The sequence below is a fragment of the Taeniopygia guttata genome, chromosome 37 (assembly GCF_048771995.1).
Source record: "Taeniopygia guttata chromosome 37, bTaeGut7.mat, whole genome shotgun sequence".
Lineage (NCBI taxonomy): Eukaryota > Metazoa > Chordata > Aves > Passeriformes > Estrildidae > Taeniopygia > Taeniopygia guttata.
The window spans coordinates 5,400,738-5,408,237 of record NC_133062.1 but is presented as its reverse complement, the minus strand read 5'-3'; positions in this window follow the sequence as shown (position 1 = coordinate 5,408,237).

The following is a 7,500-nucleotide window of genomic DNA, read 5'->3' as shown; positions in this document are numbered from 1 at the left end:
AGAGGAGACAGCGACCCGACGAGGCGGGCGCGGCCCGGACACCGAGGCCCCTTGCCAGATGGGGCGGCTCGCTCTGCAGCAGGCGGCGGAACGGCAAAGGAGCGCCGTGCGGCGTAGGGTGCGCGCGCGCGCGCGCCCCATCGGGCTCGGGGGGCTCTCTGCTCGCTCTCTCTCCCCCGGCCGCACACCCCCGACACACGCATCGGGCTTTCGTCCCTTGCTCCGAGACAACGAGTCACGACTCGCGCCTCTCTCTCTCTCTCTCTCTCCTCGCGGCTCGGCTCCAGCCGCACCGCCGCCCGACGCTGCTCGCGGCCGGCACACCCACGGGGCGCTCAAACCGGGACCGAGGCCGGCACCGGCAAAACCTCGCCTGCTTTCGAAGGACAACCTGGAAGGCTCGCGGGGCCACGCGGCCGTCACACAGCTGGGCACGGTCCAGACGCCCTTCCCCGGCAGCGGGAGGGGCGACGCCTCGCCTGCGACGGGAAGCGAATCGAAGAAGAGACCGCCCGGCCCGAACACCGGACCCCGGCCGTGAGCTTCCCCATGACAGAGAAGCCCCGGCAGAAAGCCCGGCCGGCCGGGGGCCCTCTCCGACGCCACCCGAGAAGCCTCATCGATCGGGGCGGACGCGGCTGCAGAAGGGCGGAGGAGGCAGCGAAGCGGGGAGGCGAGAGCCCAGCAGCCGCAGAACCGCCCCCGGCCGAAAGTGCGGAACGCACCAACGGCCACGGCAGAGCCCAGCGCGCACGACCCGCCGACGGGTCGTGGCGGGGAGGGGGGGGCTCCGCGCGCGTGCGAGCGGGGACACGCGTGTCCCCGACCGATCCCTCTCTCGCGGATCGGTCCCGGCCGGGGAGATCGGGGGGGTGCCGCCACCCACCCGCGGACAACGGTTCTCTTGGCCGGGCGACGGGAGGACGGGACCGCCGGGCCGGGGGAGGGGTGGGCTTCACCCTTCCCGGCCGGGGAACCGCGTCCGAGCGTGCGAGGAAACGGTGCCGCCACCGGCTCTCGCCCGGCCTCGCGGCGCGGGCTTCGGTCTCCCTCTGTGTCTCTCGCCTTCGGAAAAGCCGGGGTAGGTCACCGATTAAGAGGAAAAAAAAAAAAAAAAAAAAAAAAAAAAAAAAGGCACATGGGCGCGCGGACACCACAAGGACCCGTGCTAGCCACGGGGGCCGTGGGCCCGGGGCGGGGGGCGAGGCGCACGCGGCCTCTCTCGCTGCCCTCCCCGCTTCGGAACCCGCCGGCATCGGCTCGGCTCGGGGCTCGCTCAGCCCCCCACTTCTTTGCCACACAACCTCGGCTTTCGTGGGCCCGCACGCTTCTCCGTGCCGCGGCTTAGGGCCGCAAGAGGAAAAGGCCATCGGAGGCCGGGCGGGCGGGGCGCCCCCACAGCACCCGCGCGCACGCCTTCAAAAAGAGCAACGGACCCGGGGGGGGCCGGGCAAGCCAGCCCCACCCCGGCAGAAGCGGGCTCGGTCGCCACGACCGAGGAAGGGCGAGGCGCCGCCGCCTACGCCCGCGACCTTCCGGGAGTGCTCTCTGCCGGGGCTCCGGTCCGTGCTGGTGGAAAAAAAAGGCTGCCCGCCGCGAGGCGGGTCCCCGGCTTAAGGCCGAGGAAGGGGGACGACTTCAACAAGAGGCGCCGCTGGCACGGGGTGCCGCCACGCCGGCGCCACGGCTGGATCGGGCGACCGCCGTCACCGAGCCCCCCCCCTGTCTCCGGCCACACGGCGAAGGCCGGGGCCAGGCCGCGGGTGCCCCGCCGCTGCCCTTCCGACACGGACACGCTGGCAAACGAGGTCGGGAGCGGGGGAACCGGGCACCGCCACCGCGGCGGGCCGACCGGGCCTTGCTCGGGGGTTTGGGGGCTCTCGGGCAAGGGCCGGGGAAAAACCCCGGCCGCGTCGACCCCCGGCTGCCGGCCACCGGGCGACCAAGACCGGCAGCCGAAAATAAACACCCGCGCCCGGCGGGCCCCGGCTTAAGGCCAGGCAGAAAAGGGACGAGGCGCCGCCGCACCTCGCCCGCCAGCCCATCGTGTCCCAGGGGGGCCGCCCCCCCTCGCAAACCGGGCCGGCGGCGGCCGACCGGAGCGGAACGCCACACTCGAGCCCGCCCGCGGCGGGGGCTGTCTCTCTCTGCAACCTTCGCTGCGCTCAGCGAGCGGCTTCTCGACACGCTCTTTCGGCCTTTCGCTTCGTCTCTCTCGCGGCCCTCGCTCTGGCTTTCTCGGCCTCGTCATTTCTCGCTGGCCTCTCGGGTCGGATATTCCTCGAAACTGCCCTGGGGGGGGGGCAGGACGGGGCACCGGGACCAAGCCCCCGCGGCTCACCCGGTGCAGGCGGCACTCGCTTCGCCCCGACGACCGCGCGCGACGCGGCCGCCCTATCCTCCGCCTCGGACACAGGCGCCCTCGTGGAACCTGCGGGGATGCGGCCCGTCACCTCGCTCCCAATATACGTACAGACGAGTCCAAGGCCGCCGGCGCCTCCAAGGGGACCGCTGGCGCTCGACCGGGAAGCTGCGCCACCGCAGGCCGCCCTCTACGTCGACGTAGCCGGAGGCGGCTGGAAACAGCGACCCCTTGGCGAACTTCCGGCGCCGGCCGGGACAGCAGGTCTACCCGGCAGTTCGGACAGCAGGTCTACCCGGCAGTTCGGACAACAGGTCTACCCGGCAGTTGGGATACCAGGTCTACGCCGGAGTCCGGACACCAGGTCTACCCCGGAACACGGGTCTACCCCGAGATTCGGACAAGGGGTCTACCCCGTATTTCGGACAGCAGGTCTACCCCGTATTTCGGACAGCAGGTCTACCCCGAGATTCGGACAACAGGTCTACCCGCCAGCAGGGACAACAGGTCTACCCCGGAGTTCGGACAACAGGTCTACCCCGCAGTCCGGACACCAGGTCTACCCCGTAGTTCGGACACCAGGTCTACCCCGCGGTTCGGACAACAGGTCTATCCCGGAGTTCGGACAGCAGGTCTACCCCGGATTTCGGACAGCAGGTCTACCCGGAGATTCGGACAACAGGTCTACCCCGGGATTCGGACAAGAGGTCTACCCCGAGATTCGGACAACAGGTCTACCCGCCAGCTAGAACAAGAGGTCTACCCCAGAGTTCGGACAACAGGTCTACCCGACAGTTCGGACATCAGGTCTACCCCGGAGTTCGGACACCAGGTCTACCCCGAGATTCGGACAAGAGGTCTACCCCGGAGTATGGACAACAGGTCTACCCCGGAGGCCGGACAGCAGGTCTACCCCGCAGTCCGGACAGCAGGTCTACCCCGAGATTCGGACAAGAGGTCTACCCGCCAGCAGGGACAGAAGGTCTACCCCGGAGTCCGGACAGCAGGTCTACCCCGCAGTCCGGACAACGGGTCTACCACGGATCCCGGACCAAAGGTCTACCCCGGCGCCCGGACCAAAAGGTCTAAGCTGGCGCACGGGTAACGGGTCCACCCCGGCGACCGGAGAAGAGGTCTACCCCGGCGCCCGGAGAAAAAGGTCTACCCCCGCGCCCGGAGAAGAGCTCTAGCCCTGTTGCCGGACGACAGGTCTACCCCGGGTCCCTGGAAACAGGTCTAGCCCGGCGCCCGGAAAAGAGGTCTACCCCGGCGGTCGGACAACAGGTCTACCCCCGAGATTCGGACAAGAGCTCTACCCCGGAGTTCGGACAAAAGGTCTACCCCGGCGCCCGGACAGCAGGTCTACCCCGCAGTCCGGACAGCAGGTCTACCCCGAGATTCGGACAAGAGGTCTACCCGCCAGCAGGGACAACAGGTCTACCCCGGAGTCCGGACAGCAGGTCTACCCCGCAGTCCGGACAACGGGTCTACCACGGATCCCGGACCAAAGGTCTACCCCGGCGCCCGGACCAAAAGGTCTAAGCTGGCGCACGGACAACAGGTCCAGCCCGGCGACCGGAGAAAAAGGTCTACCCCGGCGCCCGGGCAAATGGTCTTCCCCGGCGACCGGAGAAGAGGTCTACCCCGGCGCCCGGAGAAAAAGGTCTACCCCCGCGCCCGGAGAAGAGCTCTAGCCCGGTTGCCGGACGACAGGTCCACCCCGGGTCCCTGGAAACAGGTCAAGCCCGGCGCCCGGACAAGAGGTCTACCCCGGCGCCCGGACAACAGGTCTACCCCGCAGTCCGGACAACGGGTCTACCACGGATCCCGGACCAAAGGTCTACCCCGGCGCCCGGACCAAAAGGTCTAAGCTGGCGCACGGGTAACGGGTCCACCCCGGCGACCGGAGAAGAGGTCTACCCCGGCGCCCGGAGAAAAAGGTCTACCCCCGCGCCCGGAGAAGAGCTCTAGCCCTGTTGCCGGACGACAGGTCTACCCCGGGTCCCTGGAAACAGGTCTAGCCCGGCGCCCGGAAAAGAGGTCTACCCCGGCGGTCGGACAACAGGTCTACCCCCGAGATTCGGACAAGAGCTCTACCCCGGAGTTCGGACAAAAGGTCTACCCCGGCGCCCGGACAGCAGGTCTACCCCGCAGTCCGGACAGCAGGTCTACCCCGAGATTCGGACAAGAGGTCTACCCGCCAGCAGGGACAACAGGTCTACCCCGGAGTCCGGACAGCAGGTCTACCCCGCAGTCCGGACAACGGGTCTACCACGGATCCCGGACCAAAGGTCTACCCCGGCGCCCGGACCAAAAGGTCTAAGCTGGCGCACGGACAACAGGTCCAGCCCGGCGACCGGAGAAAAAGGTCTACCCCGGCGCCCGGGCAAATGGTCTTCCCCGGCGACCGGAGAAGAGGTCTACCCCGGCGCCCGGAGAAAAAGGTCTACCCCCGCGCCCGGAGAAGAGCTCTAGCCCGGTTGCCGGACGACAGGTCCACCCCGGGTCCCTGGAAACAGGTCAAGCCCGGCGCCCGGACAAGAGGTCTACCCCGGCGCCCGGACAACAGGTCTACCCCGGAGGCCGGACAACAGGTCTACCCCGCGGTTCGGACAAGAGGTCTACCCCGGAGTTTGGACAGCAGGTCTACCCCCGATTTCGGACAGCAGGTCTACCCCGGATTTCGGACAGCAGGTCTACCCCGCAGTCCGGACAACAGGTCTACCCCGTAGTTCGGACACCAGGTCTACCCCGCGGTTCGGACAAGAGGTCTACCCCGGAGTTTGGACAGCAGGTCTACCCCCGATTTCGGACAGCAGGTCTACCCCGGATTTCGGACAGCAGGTCTACCCCGCGGTTCGGACAAGAGGTCTACCCCGAGATTCGGAACACAGGTCTACCCGCCAGCTAGGACAAGAGGTCTACCCCGGCGTTCGGACAACAGGTCTACCCGGCAGTTCGGACAGCAGGTCTACCCCGGAGTTCGGACACCAGGTCTACCCCGAGATTCGGACAAGAGGTCTACCCCGGAGTATGGACAGCAGGTCTACCCCGGAGGCCGGACAGCAGGTCTACCCCGCAGTCCGGACAACAGGTCTACCCCGAGATTCGGACAAGAGGTCTACCCGCCAGCAGGGACAGCAGGTCTACCCCGGAGTCCGGACAGCAGGTCTACCCCGGAGGCCGGACAGCAGGTCTACCCCGCAGTCCGGACAACGGGTCTACCACGGATCCCGGACCAAAGGTCTACCCCGGCGCCCGGACCAAAAGGTCTAAGGTGGCGCACGGGCAACGGGTCCAGCCCGGCGACCGGAGAAAACGGTCTACCCCGGCGCCCGGGCAAATGGTCTTCCCCGGCGCCCGGAGAAGAGGTCTACCCCGGCGCCCGGAGAAAAAGGTCTACCCCCGCGCCCGGAGAAGAGCCCTAGCCCGGGTGCCGGACAACAGGTCTAGCCCGGGTCCCTGGAAACAGGCCTAGCCCGGCGCCCGGAGAAAAAGGTCTAGCCCGGCGCCCAGACCGAAGGTCTAGCCCGGCGCCCGGAGAAGAGCTCTAGCCCGGGTGCCGGACGACAGGTCTACCCCGGGTCCCTGGAAACAGGTCTAGCCCGGCGCCCGGACAAGAGGTCTATGCCGGCGGTCGGACAACAGGTCTACCCCGGAGGCCGGACAACAGGTCTACCCCGGAGTTCGGACAAAAGGTCTACCCCGGAGGCCGGACAAAAGGTCTAAGCTGGCGCCGTTCGGACAACAGGTCAACCTCGGGGCCGGGAACACAGGTCTGCCCCCGGCGCCCGGAACACGAGGTCTGCCCCCGGGGCCACGGGGCCACAGCATCCCAGCGGGGCCAGCGTGCAAGGGAAGCGCGGCGGCGGCGGCCCCCGATGCGACTCGGGCGGTCGCTTCTGGGCCGTTCCTGGGCTGCTTCTTTCACGGTCCGCAGAGCCCTTCGGCCCTCGGCAGGGGTCTGGGGGGGGCCGCGGGGGGCTCGGCGTCGAGGTGCCCGGCGCCAGCACGGAGGCGCCGGCCCACGGCCCTCGCTCACAGAGAGAAAGAGAGAGAGGTACAGAGAGAGAGGGAGAGAGACAGGGACACGCACGCCCGCTCCGCACACTCACAATCCGACGCCACCCCCTCAGAGCACCCCCCCGCCCCCAACCCCGTCCCGCCGCTCCTGCACGCACTCTGGCGTGGCCTCTCTCCCCGTCCCTGCCCCCTGCCCCTGCCCTGTCTGCGGCAGCCGCCCGCCCATCGACGGTTGGGGGCGCCCCGCCCTGCCCCGTCAGACTCCCCGGCGCCGCCCGCAGCCTTTACCCTCAAGTCCCCCGCCCGCTCTCTGCTCGGCCGCTTGGCACGTCTGCAGCGGCGGCAGGGCCGGGAGCCGGCCCACATCGAGGCAGGCGGGGCCTTCGGCCGGCAGGGCCAGAGCCCGCGGCAGAGGCGGCAGCCCCTTTTCCGAGAAGCCTTCTCTTCGGCTCTCGCCCGGCCTTCCTGCTTTGACGGCCTACCTTCCTTGGCGCTCCGGCCCGGCCCGGCCCGGCCCCGTCCCAGCCCGGGGCAGGACGGCCGAAGGAAGCGAGGGACGCAGAAAGGGAGGCAGGAGCCGGGCTGCCGTGGCTTTGGGCACAAAGGAGGAGGCGGGAGCGCCGCCGGCTCCTACCGGCCGGCTCCTTCCCTCTCTAGCCCGGCGCCCGGCGGCCAGAGGGTCGGTCGTGCGCGGGACAACAGGTCTACCCGGGCTCCAGAGGAACAGGTCTGCCCCGCCGGCCGGGCAGCCGGAGGCCGGGGCCGGAGGAGGACGACAGGGCCTAGCCCGCGGCTTGGCTGCAACAGGTCTACCCCGGGCGGCGGCGGCGGGACGCCGGGTCTTCCCCGCGGCTTGGCTGCAACAGGTCTACCCCGGGCGGCGGCGGGACGCCGGGTCTCTACCTCGGGTGCAGGACGCCGGGTCTTCCCCGGGGCTTGGCTGCAACAGGTCTACCCCGGGCGGCGGCGGCGGGACGCCGGGTCTAGCCCGCGGCTTGGCTGCAACAGGTCTACCCCGGGCGGCGGCGGCGGGACGCCGGGTCTAGCCCGCGGCTTGGCTGCAACAGGTCTACCCCGGGCGGCGGCGGGACGCCGGGTCTTCCCCGCGGCTTGGG